Raw genomic sequence first — 26369 nt, 5'->3', positions numbered from 1 at the left:
AGTTAGACATAGCTTGGATTGTATAGAGCTTATAGTGCTCAGATTGCTGCTACTATAGGTATTTGGTGTGCTAGGTGTGGAAGTGATTGATTGCTTAGGGAAGGTTGTTTTGTGCTATTTGTGTGAGAGAGAGAGTTGTTTGTCTTGGGAGAATCATCCTCAAAGGTGAATGCTTGAGATACATGCTGACTGGCCCCTCCTGAGAAGGTTACCGACGTCAGAACATTTGGTTGTACTCTTCTCTATTCTGATTAATAATAGATGACTGCTATTATTGTTCCATTCTCATTTGTCTATGCAATGGTTAAATGTGAATTACATCTTTTCTGACTGATGTATGGTTGCTTTTACTAGATTTCACGCTTGTGTTTGTTTCCTCTTCGCGTGTGCAGGTATCTATTCGTGGAGATCGTGGAGGATTGTGACCAGCCGAAGCGGAGGAGCGAAGGCAACATCTCTTCGTCAAACGACAGCGCAGGAATCCAAGTAGGTGCTCTTTACCTCTTGTTTAATTGTAATTAGGAACATGTGTAGCAGCATTGTGTGATTGTTGCTAGACCCCTGCTGGGCTAGTAGGGATCGCCTCTATCCGTAGAGGGGATTTACCTCTCCAACAAGGAGTTCACATGCTAGAAGACTTACTTGCAGCTAGATGGAAAAACATAGCAAATCAAACAGTAAGCGAAAGGAACACATGCATGGAACCATCCTACAATACCAATACCATTGAAGACCCCGCAACATCAAGCCATGCAGAGGAGAAGACAAAGCAGACACGAGAGTACATCCATCACTTAACAACACAAAAGCTTGACATGGACACCATAGCTAGCCAGTACATGTCAACAGTGTCATATCAAGTTGTGTCATGAGTTATCAAGGCCACATCACTACTATGGGCCATATATGTTGTAACCAAATGTAATGTAAAGTGGACGTCCAATGGACACACACATGAAGATGAAGAGTCATGTCAGTTGAAAATTCATAGGAAGTTGAACGGTCATGAGGGTAGTCACTGAAGTTGAAGTGTCGTCACCTTGGCTCCTCCCACATATCCTTGAGAGTTTACAGTCAGTTCTTTGAGGAGCAAGGAGTGGCTCCAATGTCCCACTTCTGGGACTAGTGATGTATGGTGTACATATGTGTCTTGGGACTTTTTCTTAATTTAGAAGACTGTTAAGGCCAACAAGCTTCCATGCATGTTTTGTAGATGTTTGTAAGACTATTCTTTCGACATTTGTAATGCATGTTTGTTGCACCTATAGTAAGATAGTTGAACTACTTTGGTTGTTTTAGTACTTACATTGTTGGGAATGTGTTGTGTTGGTTATAACCACTATCTCATCCCTATGGACTACTCCACGGGATATGGGGTCAGTTGGGCATGGTGTACCAGGTGCATATTCCTTGTCCAATAGGTGGATCTCAAGCAATCTTTGAACATCTCTTGGGATCCATGGAGTGTTTTCTACTCTTGTGGAAGCCCATGTCTCTCTACACACACCCTGCATATGCCAATGTAGCCCTCTGGAGGTTTATGACCCCATATAGGGAGACCAAAGTCAGAATGGTCACCATATGCAATCCTGCATAAGATCCAATGCATACTCTAGCCTTCTAGCACAAAAACTCATTAAATTAATGAGGTAAAAGAGCTTACAAACCATGGACAAAAAGTGGACACTTCATAATGGCATGCCCTTCCGTAGTGGGCTTTGGCATGTGCTAATGTCTCCAAGCTCAAAAGGGGATTAACCAAGTACCTTATTAGGTGGTTTCTACCTTTAGACAGGATAATATGTCCAAGGTACATCCCTCAAATGGTGGTGGCATGTGATAAAGAGGGGAATGGAATAGGGAATGAAAGGGGCAATCCTGGGCCACATATCGGGGTACAAGGGTAGCTAGAAGAAAGGAAGCCCACACCTAGGTATATAATGTATAGGAGGGAGAAATCATGGTACATGAGGTGCCCCAACCTTGATTTTTCCACCCTTATTTATGTTCCTTTATACTTTTATGATTTTTCTTTGATTAATTGCTTGGGGCTCAAAGGATATGAGCATGATGTGTAAGATATAGCAGTGGATACCCCCTTTTAGGTAGGGTGGTTCATTTCCCTCTAAGGGTTGGGGCAATCATGGGTTCTTTTCGAGGGCCTATGGAACCAGGTTGATGGCCATGGGTATGGGGTAGAGATCATGCATTGGCTTTTTCCCACGTGCTAAATATGTTTGTCTCAGCCATCTTTTTCATCTTGTGGTACATTTTCCTATTGAATGTGGCCATTTATGCTTTTATTTTTCTCTTCAGCTACTGAAAAGAAAAATGAGTTGAGCTAAGAAGGTGCACGCATACAGTTTCATACATTTCCTCTCTTAAAGAACAGAAAAACTTGGCAAGTGACCGAGGACTTGTGCACTGATGTGGCATCATTTATTCCATCATCTGAGCCCTTACATATAGTCTACAAGAATCTTCGAATTACTTGGAGATTGTTGTAGCAACTTCTTCCTGCTTTCAACCTGCATTGCTTCTTCATAACATTCGAGTTCACCAAAATCAGTCAACAGTAAATAATATAATGAAGGAGAGTATCGTTCACGGGGTCTACTTATCCTGGTAGATCTTCTAACACCAATTTCAGGTGTTTGGGGTGCCTATTTCTGTTGTGGTGGTTGTTGTTGTTGTGGTTGTTGATTATTATTATTTTCAGGCACCTTTACTTTTTCAGTGATCTCATCAAGAACTATGTATTCCTTGTTTTATTTTTCCTGTTTCTTTTCCTGCAACTCATTCTTATACAAGACCTTTTCATTGAATATTACATCTCCGCTCCTAATGATTTTTTGATTTTCATAACCATATAAGCGATAACCAAAATCATTAACACCATATCCAATAAAGGTACATTTCCTTGATTTTGCCTCAAGCTTTGTTCTATTTTCTTTATTAATATGGACAAAGGCCTCACAACCAAAAGGCTTTAAAAAAGAGTGGTTTACCTTTTTACCTGTCCATGTTTCCTCTGGAACACCACCATCCAAGGAACTTGAAGGCCCTCTGTTTATTAGATAAACATCAGTATCTACAGCATCTACCCAAAATTGTAAAGGCAATCTTGCATGCAATCTCATGCACCTTGCACTCTCCATGATTGTTCTATTCATCCTTTCTGACACCATTTTCTTGTGGTGTTCTTGAAACTGTCTTCTCTCTGTGAATTCCATGCTCTGAACAGTACCTATCAAACTCATTGCTGCAATATTCACCTCCATTATCTGATCTGAGACACTTCAATTTCTTCCCTGTCTCAATCTCAACCAAAGCTTTCCATTTCTTGAAAGTATCAAATACATCAGATTTATTCTTAATACAATAAATCCAAGTTTTTCTAGTTACATCATCAATAAAAGTAACATAATAACGAGAGCCACTGAGAGATGATACCTGAGCAGGTCCCCATACATCTGTATGCACAAGCTCTAATTTTTCGCTCTTCTTTTCTTTCCCAACTCTAAGAAATCTGACTCTCTTCTGTTTTCCATAAATGAAATTCTCACAGAAGTCCAAATCAACATTCTTCAAACCCGGCAACAAATTCCTTGAGTGAAGGATCTTCATCCCCTTCTCACTCATGTGTCCGAGCCTATGATGCCATAATGCTGCATCTGCTCCTTTGGAAGTTAAAGCATTAACAGAGTTAGAAATACCATTGCATAAATACAATGTACCAACCTTTTCGCCTTTTGCTATTACCAGGGCTCCTTTGGTGACCTTCCAAGCTTTATCTGTGAAAGTTGTCACACAACCTTCACTGTCTAACTGCCCTGTTGAAATCAGATTTTTCTTCAGATCTGGAACATGCCTTACCTCTTTTAGTAGCCATTGGTTTCCATTCTGTTGTTTTACAAGAACCTTACCCATTCCAACAATTTTACAGGGTTTATCATCACCCAAACGGACTTGTCCAAAATCTGCTTGAACATAGTCATGAAAGTATTTTTTATCAGGTGTGGCATGGAATGAGGCCCCTGAATCTACCACCCAGGAATCAGTAATATTTTCGAAAGAAAGAATCAAAGCATCTTGTAACACCTCACCTATCACATTTGCTTCATGATTGTTTTCTTGTTGTGCATCTCTTTCTTTTCCATTCCGAGATCTACAGTCTTTCTTTAGGTGTCCTTTATTTCCACATTTCTAGCACACTATCCCCGATCTGGACTTGGATCTCCCTTTCGTTGATTTACTGCGATATCCTGAGCTCTTTCCTCTTTCCATTTTTCTTCCCCTAGACTCTGCACTTAAAGCATTACCTGATGTCTCACCGGAGCTTTTCCATCGCATTTCCTCGCTAAGGATAGCACTGACAACATCATCAAACTTTAAAGTACTAGATCCAGAAACAGAGTTACTAATGGCCATTACTAAACCATTCCAACTTTCTGGCAATGAGCACAAGAATAACAAATCTCTAATTTCATCATCAAAGTTTACCCCTACAGAACTTAACTACTTGTAACAATATTAAAATCATTTAAATGGTCTGCAACAGATCTACCTTCTGACATCTTCATATTAAATAACCGTTTCATAAGAAATACCTTGTTTGAGGCCGAGGGTTTTTCATATAGTTTCGCCAACGCCTTAATCAAACCCTCCGTCGTTGTTTCCTTCGAAATGTTGAAGGTGATTGATGTTGTGAGGCACAACCGTACTGTTCCGAGTGCCTTTCTATCGAGAAGGTTCCATTCTTCATCTGTCATACCCGTTGGCATCTTTGTTTTTCCGCCCAATGGTAGGTACAGATCTTTCTGATACAGAAAATCTTCCATCTACATCTTCCACAGCGAGAAGTTTTGGCTGTTAAATTTCTCGACCCTCAATTTACCATCTTCCGCCATTACTCCCACTCGAATGAGGAACCCCTTCTTTCCTACGAGTTTATCAGCCAAATAGACCTTTGGCTCTGATACCAGTTGTTAGAAAATTATATATTACGGAGCAATGGAACACATAAAATATTATAGAAATATAAACACAGAAAACGCATAAAACAAGAGAGACACAGATACACGTGGTTCACCTAGTTTGGGCTACATCCATGGAGAAACAACCAGTCCTTCCTTTTATATTATCCAGCAAACTGAAGAGATAGCTGTAACACCCTCTTCGCTCTCAATCTCTTCTGTCTTTCTCACTCAGAATACAGATCTACATAGGCGTAATACAATTCCCTAATATATAGTGAGGGGTTGCCTTCTAGGGCAAAAAACCCTAAAATAAACATAACTTCTACCGTCAGATCTCTGCCTAATGAACGACCCAGATTGACTAGAAATTATTGTACTTTTATAAGGAAATTTTACATCTATTCTTAGCTTCAGGGGCGCTGCCCCCGAAACCCCCCGCTAGGGGGGGGCTCCCCAAAGGTCGCAGCCGCCCCCCCCTGGACCCCCCTGTAGCGAATATTTTACGGGTGGCAATGTCGAACTGGGGTCCAATGTGGTGATACCTTTGAATGCAGAAGATAATTAGGCTACACACCCAACAATCTCCCACTTGGAGACTGATTATAGCAACTCCACCGTTGCTTCATTTTCTGGTCAATGACTCCTCTTTGGACCTAGTTGTTTCTCATCTTCTTCATCATACTTGAAGACCAATTGAAACTGAGCATATTCTCAGTTTCTCCCTAGTTACAACTTTTGTTAGCATATCTACAGGAGTCTGGCTAGTGTGTATCTTTTCCAGCTTCAACTCTCCATCTTCCAACACTGATTGTATGAAATGGTACTTGAGATTATGTGTTTAGTCCTAGAATGAAATGCTGATTTCTTTGCAAGATGAATGGTACTTTGGCTATCACTGTATAACATGCCCATATCATGCTCCTTACCCAATTCACCCATAAACCTTTGTAACCAAATCATTTCCTTACTAGCCTCTGTAGCAACAACATACTCTACTTCTGTTGTTGAAAGTGCAACAACACTTTGGATTTTTGAAACCCAACTGACAGTTGTTCCACCTACAGTAAATACATATCCTGTAGTGCTCCTCCTATTATCTTTGTCACCTGCCATATCTGCATCAGCATATCCCTGTAGAGAAATGTTTGAACCACCAAAGCATAATGCTTGATTTGTGGTACCTTTCAAATATCTGAGAATCCATTTCACTGCCATCCAATCTTCCTTTCCTGGATTTTTCATGTACCTGCTTACAACTCCCACTGCATGTGCAATATCAGGCCTTGTGCAGACCATTGCATACATTAAGCTTCCAACTGCTGATGCATATGGAACTTTAGACATATAATCCATGTCTTCTTGGGTCTTTGGGCACATTTCCTTACTAAGTTTGAAATGGCTAGCAAAAGGTGTACTAACTGGTTTTGCATTGTGCATATTAAATCTCTTCAACACCTTTTGTATGTACTCATTCTGAGACAATTTTATTTTGCGATTTTTCCTGTCTCTAGTTATTCTCATACCAAGGATTTGTTTTGCAGCTCCCAAATCCTTCATTGCAAATGAATTTGCCAATTTTCTTTTGAGCACATTTATTTCCTGCATGTTAGACCCTATAACAAGCATGTCATCTACATACAATAACAATATAATATTGGTGTCATCATTTTTCTTTTTTAGATAAAAACATGTTGGCATTATGTTTCAGGTGTTGTCCTTCATGGAAACCCATTCAGGTGATAGATCACTATTCTTGATGATCAGCTCTCTATTTTTAAGAAGGACGCAGGCAATCTGTTCAGAAAGTGCGTCCCCGCAGGTATACCATGCAGAACCCGCGTCCAGGGACGCAGGCCAGCCGTTCAGGGGGTGCGTCCACCTAGTGCACACATTTCAAGACAGAGAAAAGCATGTGGGGGTTTCTTGTGTGGTTTCTAGCCGACGGTTTTGTGTTTCTATGGTGTCGGCTCGTGGTATTGTTCCATGTTTTGGGGAGGAGCTTGCCTATATAAAGCAAAGGAGTTCATTTGGATTAATCATGTTTTTGGTTGAACATCTTATGAGGGTAAGATCTGGTCTAGATCTAAACAAGGCGAATCTGATGGACCGAGATCTCTTCGGCTCTTGCTCGGATCTGTAGATCTGATTGTCTGGGTTACTTCTAAAGTCTTGAAATCATCTTTGCCCAGAAGGACGCAGGTGCAGTAAGGGTTCAGGTGCGTCCTGGACGCAGGAGCGAAGCGTTTCAGGTGCGCCAGACGCAGGTGCAGGAAGGGTTCTGGTGCACCGGGACGCAGGCAGTTCAATAGACTCAGTGCAAGGGACGCGGGCTAGCAGTTGAGCAGAGTGCGTCCGGGACGCAGGCTAGCAGTTGAGCAGGGTGCGTCCAGGGACTCAGGTCAGCAGTTGAGCAGGGTGAGTCCAGGGACTCAGGCTAGCAGTTGAACAGGGTGAGTCCGGACTCAGGCTGGCAGTTGAGCAGGGTGCTTCCTTCTCTTAAAATCCTTGTTTCTCATTGTTGTGTTCTGGGTTTTGGTCCTATTATTGTTGATCTGGTTACTACAGTTGATTGGGTGATTCTCTTACACTTGATGATCAATTAATGCTTATGGATCCAGTTTGAAAATTTATGAAAAGTGGTCCTTGTATGAAAAGAAGTAGGGGGTTGTAGCTCCCTTCCAGGAGAGACTGGAAAACGAGAGAGAGTTGTAGCTCTCTGCAGGTTGCAGCCTGCGTACTGGTAAAGGACTGCACCAGTACAAAATCATTGTAAAAGAATTTCTAAATTGAAAGAAGATAGAGACATATTGCAGCAGGTGGTTTTCTCCCGCATTGGGTTTCCACCTTACATCTTGTGTTCTTTGGTGTGACTGTCTATTTTCTTTGTTCATGCTCATTATTTTATGGTACTGATATGCAAGAATAATTCAAAAGATCAAATAAGGAAGATTTGTTAAATTGCTAGATAATACTGATTCACCCCCCCTCTCAGTATTATTTCCAACAATTGGTATCAGAGCAGGTCCTTCAGAAAAGCTTGATCGCTTGAAGGTAGATCGTTCATCATGAGCAACTACGAGAGAGAAGCATCAATCAGGCCACCGGTTTTTGATGGGACAAACTTCAATTATTGGAAGGTAAGAGTTACTGCATATCTTCAATCTCTTGGTACAGAAGTTTGGGACATTGTAGAAACAGGCTATGCTTTTCCTTCAGCTACTCCTACAGATCCAGCTGAGAAAAAGAAGTATGAAACAAATGCAAAAGCAGTCAGTACTCTATTAGGAAGTATATCCCAAACAGAATTCATGAAGGTAATGCACTTCAAATCAGCAAAAGAAATATGGGACAAAATGATCACGAGCTATGAAGGAGATGAACAGGTAAAACAAGCTAAACTTCAAACTCTCAGGATTCAATATGAGACTCTCAAGATGTATAATGATGAAAGTGTGGCTAATTATTTTCTTCGGGTAGATGAGATTGTTAATTGTATGAAAAATTTGGGTGAAGAAATAAAAGAGTCTATAGTAGTTCAAAAGATTCTAAGATCATTATCCCCCAAGTTTGAATCTAAAGTATCTGCAATAGAAGAAAAAGAAAATCTCCGTGTTCTCACTATGTCTCAGCTACATGGAATTCTAACTGCTTATGAAATGAGAAAGGGAGGTCCATCAGACAGAAGGGAGGCTGCTTTTAAGGCATCAGGCAAAGAAGATCACTATGAAGCAAGCCATGTTCCAGAAGAAGAGGAAGAAGAATCAAATTTTGTCAGAAATCTTCAAAGGGGTTCTGGAAGGTTCAGAGGTAAGCTACCTTTCAAATGCTTTGCTTGTGGAAGAGTAGGTCATTATGCTGCAAAATGTCCTTATAAGGATAAAGGAAAGGAACCAGCTAGATGGAACAAGAAACAAAGTGCAAATAAGAAAAGCTACTACACCCATGAAGATAGTGATGGCTTATCAAACAGTGATGAAGATGAACAAGGTAATAAATATAGGTTGTTAATGGCATTTGAAGATGATGATTATGAGGATGCTGTAGATGTGGATAACCTTTATGATGAAATTACTAGACTCAAGAGATGTATAGAAGAAAAGAACATGATCATTGATACTCTACAATTTCAAATTGATGAAAAGGAAAAACATCTTGAAAAATTAGAAGGTGAAATTGTTGGTCTTAGAAAAGAAATTGAGAAAACAAAAGCTATTAATCTCAAGTTTGTCAAAGGATCTGAAACTTTGGATGAGATTATCAGTGTGCAGCGGTCTCCACTAAATAAGACAGGTCTGGGCTATAATGGAGAAACTTCTCAAGCATCCACTTCAAAAAGTTATCTTGATGCAGCAAGAAGAAATGAGCAAAAGCACAATGAAGATCATCAGGTAAAGCAGGGACAAACTTCAAACAGAAACTATCAGGGGCAATCCAGCTTAAGGGTGAACAAAAGCCACAACCAGCCACAGGTAAAATCTTCCCAGTTTGGTTCAAAAATAGATGAAAATAGAAATTACAATCAGTTGGCTGGTAGATTCCATAACCGCAGAAGCTTCTTCAATGGACAATGCTTTTCTTGTCATAACTTTGGTCACAAAGCAGCTCAATGTGTTGCGTATAAAACAATCATGACTAGGGAAGCTCAAAAACAAAGAAGTATGACAGGGATTACAAAAAGACCTATAACAACTTTTCGGCTCTTGAAAATGAAGTTGAATGTTCTATTTGCAATAATTTTGGTCATGAAGACTTTGAATGCAAAAGCAGGTTTCAGGAAAGAAAGGAACAAGAACGGAAAAAGGAACAAGCCTCAGGAACCAAAACATGGAGAATAAAGGAACCTCAAACAGAAAGATGTGGGATAGCATTTTATGCAGAAGGACAGGAAAATCTATGGTACATTGACAGTGGATGTTCGAAGCATATGACAGGTGATAAAGAAAAACTTGAGTCTTATTCTATTTTAGAAAAGGGAAAGAAAGTCTCTTTTGGAAATGATACTCCTGCAACTATAAAAGGAAAAGGTATTGCTCCCTTAAAAGAAGATGTTAAGGCTGGAAATGTTTTGTTTGTTGATGGATTGAAGCATAATCTACTAAGTGTCAGCCAGATGTGTGATCAAAGAACCGAGGTTATATTCAGATCAAATGGATGTCTTGTTCGTGATCTTGATACAGGTAAAACAGTTCTCAAAGGGAAAAGAACTCCAAATAATCTATACATATTTGAAGAAGGACAACAACAATGCTATCTAAGCAAGGATGAAGAGCACTGGTTATGGCATCGAAGGTTGGGACATCTAAGCTTCTCACAAATAAGGAAAGCATGCAAATATCAGGCAGTTCGCGATCTTCCAGATATCAAAATTCCTGACAACACCATATGCAGATCATGTCAGTTTGGAAAACAAACCAGGACTAACTTTCCAGAGAAAGAAGGATCAGCTAGCATGCCTCTTGAGCTAGTACATACAGATGTATGTGGACCATTCAGGAAAAGAACACCTAGAGGAGAGGAATACTTGATATTATTTATTGACGATTTCTCCAGGTTTGTTTGGTTAGGACTTATGAAGCACAAAGATGAAGCATTCGAAAAATTCAAATCCTTCAAAGCCTTGGTTGAAAATGAATCAGGTCACAAAATTAAGTGCCTCAGATCCGACAGAGGTGGGGAATTTACTTCAAATGAATTTTTCGATTTCTGTGATGAACATGGGATAAGGAGAGAATTCTCTACAGCTAGAACTCCTCAGCAAAATGGAGTTGTTGAAAGAATGAACAGAACAATCCAACAAATGGCTCGTGCTATGCTTGATGAATCAGGAACTCCCGCAACTTTCTGGGGTGAAGCTGCACATGCTGCGGTTATTATTCTCAACAAGACAAATGTCCGGGTGAACAGCACTCAAACTCCTCATGAGCTCTGGAGTGGTAAAACTCCTTCGGTAAAGCACTTCAAAATCTTTGGGAGCAAATGCTATATCAAGAATACTGAAGAGCAGCTTGGCAAACTTGATCCTAGAGCAGATGAAGGCATTCTTCTTGGCTATTCTCCACATAGCAAAGCATACAAATGCTACAATAAAAGACTTGGCAGAATTGTTGACAGCATTGATGTAGTGGTTGATGAGAAGGGATACATTCCTAGGCAAATACATCGTGAAGACATCGAAGAAGATGAAAGCTACCCTCAAAGACAGAATGATGAAGAAGAAGAACCTCAAGAAGAATCTCAAGAAGAACCTCACGAAGACGCAGAAGAACGAACAAGAATAGAAGAAAAGACTCCATCCAGATATGTTCAGAAGAACCATCCAGAATCTCAGATCATGGGACAGAAAGAAGCAGGTATACAAACTAGAAGAACAGTTGCAGAAGCTTCAAGCTATTTGGCATTACTCTCCTCTACTGAACCACAAAATGTGAAAGAGGCATGCAAAGATGAATGTTGGGTGAAAGCAATGGATGAAGAACTTGAGCAAATCGAAAAGAACAACACTTGGGAGCTGGTTCCTAGACCAAAGGATAAGAATGTTATCGGAACAAAATGGGTCTTCAAAAATAAATTGAATGAAAATGGAGAAGTAATTAGAAACAAAGCCAGACTTGTTTGTAAAGGGTATGCACAGCAAGAAGGAATAGACTTTGAAGAAACTTTTGCTCCTGTTGCAAGACTTGAGGCCATCCGAATGTTCCTTGCTCTCTCAAGTTTTCAGAACTTCAAAGTATTTCAAATGGACGTAAAATCAGCCTTTCTGAATGGAGACTTGGAAGAAGAAGTATACATTGAACAGCCAGATGGGTTCATTCTTGGAAATGATCCAAATCTTGTATGCCGATTGAAAAAGGCTCTCTATGGTCTCAAACAAGCCCCAAGGGCTTGGTACTACCGGTTGGACAAATATCTTCATCAACAAGGTTTTTCAAAAGGTTCAGCAGATAGCAATCTATATATAAAAGTTGAAAATGACAAATTGCTAATACTTGTTGTGTATGTAGATGACATTATTTTTGGCAGCAATGAAGAAGCTATGAGTCAAAGCTTTGCCTCAGTCATGCAGAAAGAATTTGAAATGTCCTTGCTAGGAGAACTGACATACTTCCTTGGTTTGCAAATCCAACAAAAGGAAGGAGGAATCCTTTTATCTCAAACCAAGTATCTCAAGCAGATTTTGAAGAAATATGGCATGGAAGATGCAAAACCAGTATGTACACCCATGGTCACAGGATGTAGTCTCAGTGCAAATGATGAATCTGCAGCAGTACATCAACCAACCTACAGATCTATGATTGGAAGTTTACTATATTTGACAGGTACCCGACCGGACATCATGCATGCAGTTGGAATAGTTGGAAGATTTCAGGCAAATCCGAAGGAAACTCATCTTCAGGAAGTGAAGAGAATTTTCAAATATCTTCAAGGGACTCAAAATTATGGCTTATGGTATCCTAGAGATACAGATCTCACTCTTCATGCTTATACAGATGCAGATTGGGCCGGAAGCGTGGATGACAGGAAAAGCACAAGTGGTGGTGCGTTCTTTATGGGTTCCAGACTGGTATCTTGGTTCAGCAAGAAACAGAGTTCAATTGCCTTGTCTACAACTGAAGCAGAATATGTTGCTGCTGCATCTTGTTGCACCCAACTCCTTTGGATGATGCAGACTTTGCAGGATTATCAAATCACTTGTACACCTCCAATCCCTATCTTATGTGACAACACAAGTGCAATCAGCATCTCAAAGAATCCGGTTATGCATTCAAAAACCAAGCACATACCAATCAAGTACCATTTTCTCCGGGAACAAGTACTTGAACAGAAGGTCAAGTTGGAGTATGTTCCTTCTAAGGAACAAGTTGCTGATATTTTCACCAAACCGTTGCCCAGGGACACTTTTGAATACCTCAGGCAAAAGCTGGGGGTTGTTGATGCATCATCTTATTGTTGAACATCTTCTTATTGGTGGTATAGGCTCAGGGGGAGCACATAATGCATTGTTGGCATTATGGAGAAGGAGATCTTGGAAATAGCTGCAATATGTCTCTATCTCTTTCATGGTGGTACGTTGCTGCAGATCAGGTTCATAGGGGGAGCATGAGCGTAGGGGGAGCATACCCTTTGCCCTTGATGTCAAAGGGGGAGAATGAAGCTGAAGATCAAAGATCATGAGGTTGCCATCAAGTCCAAAGGGGGAGATTGTTGGCATTATGTTTCAGGTGTTGTCCTTGATGGCAACCCATTCAGGTGATAGATCACTATTCTTGATGATCAGCTCTCTATTTTTAAGAAGGACGCAGGAAATCTGTTCAGAAAGTGTGTCCCCGCAGGTATACCATGCAGAACCCGTGTCCAAGGACGCAGGCCAGCCGTTCAGGGGGTGCGTCCACCTAGTGCACACATTTCAAGACAGAGAAAAGCACGTGGGGGTTTCTTGTGTGGTTTCTAGCCGACGGTTTTGTGTTTCTATGGTGTCGGCTCGTGGTATTGTTCCATGTTTTGGGGAGGAGCTTGCCTATATAAAGCAAAGGAGTTCATTTGGATTAATCATGTTTTTGGTTGAACATCTTATGAGGGTAAGATCTGGTCTAGATCTAAACAAGGCGAATCTGATGGACCGAGATCTCTTCGGCTCTTGCTCGGATCTGTAGATCTGATTGTCTGGGTTACTTCTAAAGTCTTGAAATCATCTTTGCCCAGAAGGACGCAGGTGCAGTAAGGGTTCAGGTGCTTCCGGGACGCAGGAGCGAAGCGTTTCAGGTGCGCCGGACGCAGGTGCAGGAAGGGTTCTGGTGCGCCGGGACGCAGGCAGTTCAATAGACTCAGTGCGAGGGACGCAGGCTAGCAGTTGAGCAGAGTGCGTCCGGGACGCAGGCTAGCAGTTGAGCAGGGTGCGTCCAGGGACTCAGGTCAGCAGTTGAGCAGGGTGAGTCCAGGGACTCAGGCTAGCAGTTGAACAGGGTGAGTCCGGACTCAGGCTGGCAGTTGAGCAGGGTGCTTCCTTCTCTTAAAATCCTTGTTTCTCATTGTTGTGTTCTGGGTTTTGGTCCTATTATTGTTGATCTGGTTACTACAGTTGATTGGGTGATTCTCTTACACTTGATGATCAATTAATGCTTATGGATCCAGTTTGAAAATTTATGAAAAGTGGTCCTTGTATGAAAAGAAGTAGGGGGTTGTAGCTCCCTTCCAGGAGAGACTGGAAAACGAGAGAGAGTTGTAGCTCTCTGCAGGTTGCAGCCTGCGTACTGGTAAAGGACTGCACCAGTACAAAATCATTGTAAAAGAATTTCTAAATTGAAAGAAGATAGAGACATATTGCAGCAGGTGGTTTTCTCCCGCATTGGGTTTCCACCTTACATCTTGTGTTCTTTGGTGTGACTGTCTATTTTCTTTGTTCATGCTCATTATTTTATGGTACTGATATGCAAGAATAATTCAAAAGATCAAATAAGGAAGATTTGTTAAATTGCTAGATAATACTGATTCACCCCCCCTCTCAGTATTATTTCCAACAACACAATGATCAGAGTGACATCTAGTATAACTTTGTTCAGACATAAACTTGTCAAATTTTAGATACCACTGCCTTGGAGCCTATTTTAAGCCATACAAGCTCTTCTTCACCCTGCACACTAGTTTATCCTTGTCTCTTACCTCATATCCTTGTGGCCACTGCATATATATCTCTTCCTCCAAATCCCCACGGAGAAAGGCTGTCTTTACATCTAACTGCTCAAGATGCAAATCTTCAGCTGCTACTAGACTTAGAATAGTTCTGATTGAAGTCATTTTAACAATAGGAGAAGATATTTCATCAAAATCAATACCTTTCTTCTGTGCAAACCCCTTCACCACAATTCTAGCTTTGTACCTCTATTTTCCTCCGTCTTCTTCCTTCAGCCTGTAAACCCATTTATTATGCAATGTAGTTTTACTTGCAGGCAACCTGACTAAGTCCCAAGTCTAGTTATGCATTAAGGATTCCATTTCTTCTTCCATGGCTAGCTCCCACTTCTTCCTACTTTCAACCTGCATTGCTTCTTCATAACATTCGGGTTCACCAGAATCAGTCAACAATAAATAATATGATGGAGAGTATCGTTCAGGGGGTCTACTTATCCTGGTAGATCTCATCAAGAACTGTGTATTACTTGTTTTCTTTTTCTTGTTTCTTTTCCTGCAACTGATTCTTATACAAGACCTTTTTATTGAATATTATATCTCTTCTCCCAATGATTTTGCGATTTTCATAATCATATAAGCGATAACCAAAATCATTAACACCATATCCAATAAAGGTACATTTCTTTGATTTTGCCTCAAGCTTTGTTCTATTTTCTTTATTAATATGGAAAAAGGCCTCACAACCAAAAGGCTTTAAAAAAGAGTAGTTTACCTTTTTACCTGTCCATGCTTCCTCTCGAACACCACCATCCAAGGAACTTGAAGGCCCTCTATTTATTAGATAATCAATAGTATCTATAGCATCTTCCCAAAATTGTAAAGGCAATCCTGCATGTAATCTCATGCACTTTGCACGCTCCATGATTGTTCTGTTCATCCTTTCTGGCACACCATTTTCTTGTGGTGTTCTTTGAACTGTCTTCTCTCTGCAAATTCCATGCTTTGAACAGTACCTATCAAACTCGTTGCTGCAATATTCACCTCCATTGTCTAATCTGAGACACTTCAATTTATTTCCTGTCTCAATCTCAACCAAAGCTTTCCATTTCCTGAAAGTATCAAATACATCAGATTTATTCTTAATACAATAAATCCAAGTTTTTCCAGTTGCATCATCAATAAAAGTAACATAATAACGAGAGCCACCAAGAGATGATACCTAAGTAGGTCCCCATACATCTGTATGCACAAGCTCTAATTTTTCGCTCTTCTTTTCTTTCCCAACTCTGAGAAATCTGAATCTCTTCTATTTTCCATAAATGCAATTCTCACAGAAGTCCAAATCAAAATTCTTCAAACCTGGCAACAAATTCCTTGAGTGAAGGATCTTCATCCCCTTCTCACTCATGTGTCCAAGCCTATGATGCCACAATGATGCATGTGCTCCTTTGGAAGTTAAAGTATTAACAGAGTAAGAAATACCATTGCATAAATACAAAGTACCAACCTTTTCACCTTTTGCTATTACCAGGGCTCCTTTGGTGACCTTCCAAGCTTTATCTATGAAAGTTGTCACACAACCTTCACTGCCTAACTGCCCTGTTGAAATCAAATTTTTCTTCAGATTTGGAACATGCCTTACCTCTTTTAGTAGCCATTGGTTTCCATTCTGTTGTTTTACAAGAACCTTACCCATTCCAACAATTTTACAGGGTTTATCATCACCCAAACGAACTTGTCCAAAACATCCTTGAACATAGTCATGAAACTATTTCTTATCAGGTGTGGCATTGAATGAGGCCCCTGAATCTACCACCCAGGAATCAATAATATTTTCGAAAGAAAGAATCAAAGAATCTTGTAACACCTCACCTGTCACATTTGCTTCATGATTGTTTTCTTGTTGTGCATCTCCTTCTTTTCCATTCCGATATCTACAGTATTTCTTTAGGTGTCCTTTCTTTCCACATTTCTAGCACACTATCCCTGCTCAGGACTTGGATCTGCCTTTCCTTAATTTACTGCGATATCCTGAGCTCTTTCCTCTTTCCATTTTTCTTCCCCTAGACTCTGCACTTAACGCATTACCCGATGTCTCACCGGAGCGTTTCTGTCGCATTTCCTCGCTAAGGATAGCACCGACAACATCATCAAACTTTAAAGTACTAGATCCAGAAATAGAGTTACTAATGGCAATTACTAAACCATTCCAACTTTCTGGCAATGAGAAAAATAATAACAGAGCTCTAATTTCATCATCAAATTTTACCCCTACAGAACTTAACTGACTTGTAACAGTATTAAAATCATTTAAATGGTCTACAACAGATCCACCTTCTGACATCTTCATATTAAATAATCATTTCATAAGAAATACCTTGTTTGAGGTCGAGGGTTTTTCATATAGTCTTTCCAACGCCTTTATCAAACCCTCTGTCATTGTTTCCTTCAAAATGTTGAAGGTGACTGACGCTGCGAGGCACAACCGTATTGTTCCGAGTGCCTTTCTATAGAGAAGGTTCCATTCTTCATCTGTCATACCCGTTGGCATCTTTGTTTTTCCACCCAATGGTAGGTATAAATCTTTATGATACAGATAATCTTCCATCTGCATCTTCCACAACGAGAAGTTTTGGCCATTAAATTTCTCAACCCTAAACTTACCATCTTATTGCTCCCACTCGAATGAGGAACCCTTCTTTCTTGCGAGTTTATCAACCAAATAGACCTTCAGCTTTGATAACAGCTGTTAGAAAATTATATATTACGAAGCAATGGAACACATAAAATATTTCAGAAATATAAACACAGAAAACACATAAAACAAGAGAGACACAGATATATGTGGTTCACCCAGTTTGGGCTACGTCCACAGAGAAACAACTAGTCCTTCCTTTTATATTATCTAACAAACTGAAGAGATAGTTGTAACACCCTCTTCACTCTCAATCTCCTCTCTCTTTCTCACTCAAAATATAGATCTACATAGATGTAATACAATTCCATAATATATAGTGAGGGGTTGCGTTCTAGGGCAAAAAAACCTAAAATAAACATAACTTCTACCGTCAGATCTCTGCCTAATGAACGGCCCAGATTGACTAGAAATTACTATACTTTTACAAGGCAATTTTATATCTATTCTTAGCTTTGGGGTTGCTGCCCCCGAAACCCCCTGCTGGGGGGGGTTCCCCAAAGGTCGCAGCCGCTCCCCTTGGACCCCCCCTACAACGAATATTTTACGGGCAGTGTTGTCGCCCCATTTCGAACTGGGGTCCAATGTGGTGATACCTTTGAATACAGAAGATAATCAGGCTCCACACTCAACAACTATTGATCTATAGTGTTCTTGGCACCTCACAAGGAGGATGCCATCCCCATTGGAGCCACAGTTAGGGTCCTATAATATAGGTAATCAAAGTCTGTCTATCTAGTTATTTATTTTGAGAATCTGCTGGTAAAGTTTAGCCTATAAATTCACCGAGTATTATAGTCTAAATTGTGTTTGTACAAAGGTCTCAAATTGGTCAAGTCATTGAAAATATGTGTCAAAAGAGATCCATTAGTCTTGATTTGAATTTTAAAGTCCCTAAGGGGTCATCATTGAGGCTTCATGAGTGATTGTTGGAAAATTGATCGTGGTTGTGCTAGTATTGTGCATGAATGTTTGCACTGATGTCAACCATATGGGAAAATGCATGACTCGGAAGGATTCCTATGATAAATGCAGGCTTCATGTAGAGGATCATCATGGTAGGTCTGATTTCAGTTGTCCAAAGAGTAAATGAGAAGAGACATTTGCAGCCATATTATAAGTAGTAAAAGGACTCAAAGTGTACATTAGACCCTCTCCATTGGAAATTGCTCTGAACAAGCTTTCCAACGATATGTGGAAGTCCAAAAATGGACTCTTGGATCAAAATATATGGTATGTTGAAGTTTCAAGGATTGAAGCATTAGGAAGGAAAGAATATCAAAGATCGCACATTGGAGGTCAAGATGTCAGAGGTCCAGCATATCAGCGATCACATACTGAAGGTCAGTATGTCAAAGGTTTAGCATATCGGCGATCACATATCGGAGGTCAGGCTTATCAGAGTATCGACACATTGGAAGGTTGGTGAATCAGAGAATTAAAACTTCTTAAGGTGACAACCTTTAAAAAGTTGCGATATGCATAATGTGTCGATAGTGTTTAAACCTGTTAGGGAACGCCAATAAAGGTTAATAAAGGATTTCATCGCAAAACCAAAGGTGGACAGGCCCTTTTCTCTCTCCTTTAGTGGGACACGTGGAAGCATATGATTGGCTCTGATAAAGCCACATGGAAGCATATGATTGGTTCCGATAAAGCTATAGTGGCATTTGACGCCAGCATGGTGTGGAAGTACGATAGGACATGTGGCAGACAATTTTGGAATTTTGAGGGGCCTAAGGGGACAAATCTGGGTGACATGTGTCACCTCTCATGAGGTGCCACGTGACGTGATGACATCATATCAGAGGACTACATATCAGAGGTTGAGGATGTTGGCACTTTATAATAATTGGCAATTGGAAACTTCCATTAAGGGGGCTTCAATATTGGGATGGCACATGGTCAAGAAGAACTTAAAGAACTGAGGGTGCTAAGAACTTAACAAAGGAAAAATGGCCCCCATCATGAGCAAAATGCCCTAGCAACTTAAATCTAAGTGGCAAGTCACAACTCTCAGTCCTATGACGAGAAATGTGGGGAGGGCTAAGTAGAAGGAGCCAAAATGAAATCAGAAACTCGTAGAAGTTACGATACAAAGGGGGCTCTGATATGGCATTAAGCCGATGGCCACTAGTCCAATCATATGAGAAAGAAAATTCCAAAGGAGCTAAGCTCCAAGGGACTCAGAAGAATTGGAGCATTGCAATGATGTGAAATTTATCCAATAAGACAATACAGAGAAGTAAAGGCATATGGGTCAGAAGCTGCGAGATTGAGTGCATGAACAAAGGAGTTGGTAGTTTGAAATGGCAGCTAATAGGTTTTGTGAAAACAACTTCAACCACTCCAGATTCCAAGGCAGAGGATAAACATTAATGAACCAATTTCGAGATTTGAAGGCTAAATATTTTCCAATAGTTCCAAGTTTCTTGCAGTTTTCCAATGATTGTTTTTATCTTTAGTTTATTGTTCAGATTTTTTCCAGAAGTAGCCACAGTCAGCAACATATTTCCTTAAAAGTTTCAACACAACAACTAAATTTGTCTAGAATTCCTATTTTCTAGTTCTATTTCAGAAATATCTATACTTTTGTTAGATATTATTTTGTAATAAATTTTATTTGAAGTCCTCATTTATTCGAGAAAAAGTATATAAATATTTTGTAATAAGACTTAAAAATGGTTGGATTATGTATGAAGAAAAGAGCTCTACATTAATGTAAGTCATGGATTGTACTCAAAGTGATCAATTTATAGAAATACAGAGAAAGTCTTGTTCTAGGATTCCCGTGTCAAGAAATTGGTGACGTGTTCTCTCTTGTAAAATTGTTTCTTTTTCTCAGTTTCCATATGGTTTTTCCTTCATTGTTGGAAGAAGATTAAGGGCAGAATTTTCTTAAGTGTACTCTGCTCTGGCTTGTTAACAATATCAATGCTTTCTTTCTGATATTAAGTATAGAATTCATTGGTGTATGCTCTATATTTAATTGAACTTAAATATCATTTATCTCATTCAGACCACAAGCACTCTATAAGATCCAGGAGTTTTCGTACCCTGCACTGTTACAGCTACTCTGTCATTTTTGTACTTGATTACTCAAAAGTTTATGACTCTGTTCCCAATGGACTTTTCCAGCATCTTTTAACCAAAATTTTGAAAACCCACCTAAAATTTTAATAGCTAGCTTAAGATCTTAGAAACAAAAATCTAAATCAGACGGAGAGAGCCCTCTCTGAAGATGGAAGGGCTAGATCCCAGCTTTAAAAGTGATTTTTTGTTACTTTTATAGTTTTCTTCCTTAACCTAGGAAAACTACAGAGTGTTAACATGGCAATAATATGAAATCAACACATAAACACACACCATGAGAAACATACAGATTGGACACATAGGTTTAATGTGGAAACCCTTTAGGGAGAAAAATCACCAAAGTTTATTTTATTATTGATGTAAAAATAAGAGTACCTACTCTATTACATCAATTTGTTTGTGAGCCACCACTCAAAGGAAGCACCAACTCCCTTTTTTTGTTTGCTAGAACCCACTAGAAAGAAGCACCATCTCCCTCCTTTTGTAGACACCTAATCAGCTTACCAGAAGCACAATGTGAAGCACCATCTTCATAGGTTTTTGCAAGCACCAACTTGCAACTCCTTCAATTTATGCGAGCACCAACTTGCATGAGGCACCAATCCCCAAGCTTTCTTCAAACACCCACTAGAGATGGAATCACCAACTTCCTATATGCAGGCTCCAACCCACACTCAATAAGGAACTAATGTTCATTGTATATAGCGACCTCGCTTCTTGATATCAACTCTATTCTCCCCTGACATTTGGCCCTCTATTTTGCTCGACAACAATCACTCGTACACTACCCTCTATGCACTCTCTGCACTCTGCAGTAGCATACACTCACATAGGGCTCTCTGCTCTCGACCTTCTTCTTCAGCACAGGCACTCTCAGCCTCTTTCCTCTATATATGCACTCTCGACCTCTTCTTTGTAGCACATGCACACTTTGCCTCTTTTAAGGATAGGCACTCTTGTCCTTTTCTCTACAGCATAAGCACAATCGACCTCTTCTCAGCAGCGCACACACAGAGCTCTCGACTTAGATCACTAACAACAATGTTACTTCCCCCTAGTTTCTCAATTGCAATCCTCAATTTTGTTCCTCTGCTGCACAAGGAACAATGTTATCTCTGCTTCCATCTCCACTATCCAAGTTCGTACTCCATGCTTGGCTTCCCTTATTGCATATGACAAGCCTACCTGATCAATTTCATTTGTTGTTGCATCAAAATTAGTTGGCCACTACAACTGAATTAGTTCAAGGAATAGTCTTCTGAGCAATATCCCATACTGCAAATTAAATCTCAATCAAACTGCAGGCTACAATACAACTCCCTATGCTGATAAATTTCCCATAGAACTTACATCGTACTTCAGGCATAGCTCTCTTGGACCGTGATCATAAATTTTGCACTTGGCCATCTTTTCCATTTAATATTTCTATCCTATGTAATAAAGCTCAAGCATGGTTATTCTAGACTCAACTACCGACTCATTTTCATGCTCAAAGGCACTAAGTACTTAAAGAAATTTTGATTAATCAATTATTGCATAATTAACTTATGGAAAATAGCGACATTGGCATATCTACTAAATATGGCACACGGAGCCCCAGAGATGTCGGATATTCAAACTCCAACTATGGCCACAACCAATTATCATAAAACTGCTAAATATGGTGGAACCTTGCCAAAGTAGTTGCCGACCTATTCATCCAAAGCCCAAAGGATTTCCATTAACAGTGCTTCCAAATATAACTTTGTGACCCTTTTTTATTAGAGCCCCTCTCATGGTGCCACTTAGCCTCTTCTCCACCATAGGACCGCTTCCTGGGACTACTCCTTAATCCTATAAGTGCTAAGTCCCTTCTTAAGCCCTTTTCAAGCCAAATTCCTTTGTTAATGGCTTCATGCCAATGGTCTTATTTCTACATGAAATAACCAATTCATTGCATTAAGGCTAAAGCTACCAAGCCTGATTCTTTTATCAACGCCTCTTTAAATTACGTAAAGAACTTATTTTTGGTTTCTTCTTACTAGGCTTAGTTGTCCCGTGGGGTCTGCCTACCACTATCACTGGCCCATCAAGGGCCTAGCCTAGATGAGCTATCTAACCACATGTCCCAGCTCTATCCTCCTAGCCAAAACTCCATACACCCATTTATAAACTTCCGAGTTGAGCCTTGTTGGCTTACGCATCCCATGGGGTCTACCTGGCACGTTTTCCATTTGTCAGTGCTCTAACACAACCACGTTTTCCTGATGCCCAATCAGCCCTTCAACCTCTGTGCACACCGCTCAAACCTCTCAGGATGATGTCATCCTTATGTCATTAACCCCATGTGTCATCTCGTGAGTGATGACATGTGTCACCCAAATTTGGCTCATTAGGCTACCCAAAAATGCCAAATATGCTTCTCACATGTCACATCTATAGCTACATCATGTTTACATCATCATCCAACATCATCTCATGAGAGCCAATCAAATTCTGCCACCTGTCCTGCTCGAGGAGAGAGAAAGAGTCCCAGAGACCTTAGTTTTGTGAGCAATTTCCTTTGTTAGTAAAAAACCATCGAGATCAAGAACTAACCTCAACACCACTCCATTATGGTTTGTGGCATTGGGAGGATTGGTCCCAAAGTGGTTATCCACTAATGATCTTCATGATCAATGGTATGGGAAACCACCTTCCAGTGCCTCGAGGCCTCACATGACTTCCATATCAAGTGATGTTGAAATGTCGCCGCATGGCCTGACACCTATCTCCCCATGCTTAACCTTGTGCTCCTCTTAACTTTCCTCCAAGATGACTCTTGGTTTCACGTTGCTTTGAAATCCCTTCGGGCAAGCCTTTGCGGGCTTTACTCTCACTATGGGGCCGTCCCAACACCTTTATCATTAGTTGTCACTTCCAACCATAATTCCATCGTCATCTCGCTCAAATCCTTTGTCTTGCACTCTGCCTCCGTGTCTCATTACATGTCTCCTGGCTCATTCATTGTGTGTGCCTTAAGGTTGCATCAGGGTAATACCCTGATCCTTCCTCCACCAGTGGAGACTATCAAGTGGGTTCCACCTGCACTAATAGAAATTCTTCCCACTACTACATTATCTGCCACATCCACCTGAAGTTCTATATAGTGGCTCCACCAACCTTTGCTGCTATTTCTTTTGGAAAAACACAAAATTAACATACTCCAAGTGGTCCTCCAAACACTTTGATCTCTTCCACTTTGAATTTTGGCACCTTAACTTTAGCATAGAGGGATGAATCCAACAATTTTTTCTATATACTAGGTTTCCATTCTAGTTTTTATTAGGTTTTGGGTGTCATAGAACTATGTACCTACAAAGAAGTTCTAATATATGTGTTGTAAAGTACCATGTAATGTTTTGTTTGCGAGAGTGTCACAGAATATATATGATCAATGTTGTAATCACTAGAAATCTTAATAAAATGGGCTTTGGAAATTCTTGTGTTGTTGTGGTTTGATGAATGCGTAGCCCCCTTTTAAATTTTTTGTTTTATTCATTCAAGTGATGTCTCTATTTCCTCTATGATGAATGCATGTCCCTTATAATATGCTTGCGTATGTGATAAAGGTTAATGGCACAAATGATATTGTGATATTAATCTATATCCCTTAATCAGTATTGTGGTTCTGGATTTCCCCGAGTGAGACACACCTTTACAAAAATGAGTGAAAATGTTGGAAAAAAAGCTATACTACGATGACCTATTTTGTTGCTAACTCAGGATGAGCCTGGATAACTATCATTTCAATATTTTCCACCAACACATGGTCGATAAACAATCCCTAGGTAAGGTCATCATTGACATTTAATGAATTAGGAAGATGGATAGATCCACGATGCTTGCAATTACGAGTGGGTTTAGAAAGCATGATTAAACTTGAGTTCAAGTAGAGAGGTTTTGATTGAGAAATTGAAGCCAATTTCAAAAGTTGATACAAAGGGAATGAAAAGAGCTGGTTGTATGTCCCAATTTGGAAATCAAAAGCAATCACCAAATTGGGTGAAAGGCTTTGGAAAAAACATAAAGTTTGAAAGGAAAGGTTCTAATTTTTTGGGAGTGTCCCAAGGGTTCAAGAAAGAGTTCAAAAGAGTTTGAACAAAATATCAAATAGTTAGGTTGATGGTGAGGAGAACCCAATCTGATGATCAGGGAAGATCATGAAATCATGGCATAAAATAAGCAAACTTGTTGAATAAAAGTCCTAGTTTGACAATTCGAACCACTTACCAAATCAACTTCAAAATGATTTTAGAGAACCCATTCACTTATTCAAAGAGCTATAATGGAGACTTAAAATGCTTAAAAGTTTGAATAGAGTATAAAGGCCTAATTTGGTAATCAAAGGTGAAGTTTGAAAGACAAAGAAAAGAAGGGGCTTAATTTGGGGGTTGGACCTTGTTACCTACTCATATGCACATGGAAGGGAACACAAACTTCATTACTTAGCATAGGAGGCACTCATAAAAAACAATTTGAAGATCAGAAGTCAATAGGGAACCTATGTCCGTTTTCTCTCTCCTCTCTACATTTTCTCTCTCTCAAATTCCACAACCCCTAATGGGGAATTGTAATGAATGTCGCTAGCTTGTTGAAATTCTGTAATAGGCTTAGATGACTTATGATCCAACCATTAAGTGAGTCCACTCTAGTGTTCTTTTTTCACTCGACCAATTATTTTCATTAGAATTTTTAGTTGGGCCTCTTCTCCTCTTTTATTGTTTCCATTAATCTCCTTCATTCCTTTGTTTTTGTTTCTCCTCCTTCAGTTTTAAACTTCTTGCGAAGTGGTCATATTCATCGAAAATTTTTCATTTAAAAGGAAAATGATCATTTTCAGCTTCCTAAATATGGATCCATCTATCCAAATATCAAGTTATTGCTACTAGGATCCCCTTATCCAGATCTACCTCAATGCATATCCTTGCACAGGAGAAGATCCCCTTCTGGTGGCTCGACTCAATCAATGTATTTCCCAAGTGCATTTCCACTTCCCCATTTGCCCCATATGACCTTAGGTACTAAGCCGCCTTCTAATTCTCTAATGTTAGGATTATAGATATTACTAAAACATGCTTGGAACTCCCATTTCCCCATTCAATACACAACAAGATACCCCTCCCACCTTTTTAGTCATATCATGCAACTTCTCCTAATGTTACGAACCCCCAAATTCATTCTCGGTCCCCATACCACTACACTCTTGCACCTCCTTGGCTAAGGGATTAAATCCACTATGGTTTATGGGTTGGTAAAGGGAACCCCTAATACCCTTATCAAAACTATTTGGAGTTCCCCAATCAACTTTAATTGCATGATACATAAGAGAAATTGAGAGAAAAAGACAAGGAACTTGGAAAATTGAAAGAAGTTGTTGAATAATTAATGGAATGAGAGGCTACCATGGAGGTAGGGAAATAAAATGGTGGAGTTAACCCAAAACCCTCCAATGTCAATGTAAGAAGTACGTATATATAATATTTAATTTCTATATATGTTTGACCAATTTTTGGCAATAAGGTAGAGCTTGACCTGTGTTTTCCCCTCTTAATGTATCTTTTAGCCCCACATAGTGTAATTATGTTAAGAAGAAAGCCATTCCTAAAGAACGAGGCAGTGTTCTCACTAGATACAAAAGGGAGATCCAATTATAATATGACCTTGGTCAACTTTGTATTGAAGGCACACAAAAACGAGTCAAAAGGGGATGAACCTAGACATGGATAGCTTGAATATTGCACCATTCATGTAGTCGAGGACTACTTGCTTCAATTTCAAATAGACTAGAGAAAACTAAGGGAATTTGAATGTTGTTTTGAGAATGTTGTGGACAGAAACTTTGAAAAGTATTGTAGACTTGTATGGGACTATTACCCATACATTTGGTAAGAGAATGGATCAATTTTAAAGGATGATCATAGTTAAAGGGATATCCTTATATCATATTTTTTCTT

Source organism: Pinus tabuliformis, chromosome 3_1 (assembly GCF_031772625.1).
Source record: "Pinus tabuliformis cultivar Carrire ecotype Pingquan chromosome 3_1, CPIR1, whole genome shotgun sequence".
In the NCBI taxonomy this organism is placed as follows: domain Eukaryota; kingdom Viridiplantae; phylum Streptophyta; class Pinopsida; order Pinales; family Pinaceae; genus Pinus; species Pinus tabuliformis.
The sequence above is the reverse complement of the archived record's forward strand: the minus strand, read 5'-3'. Positions refer to the sequence as shown.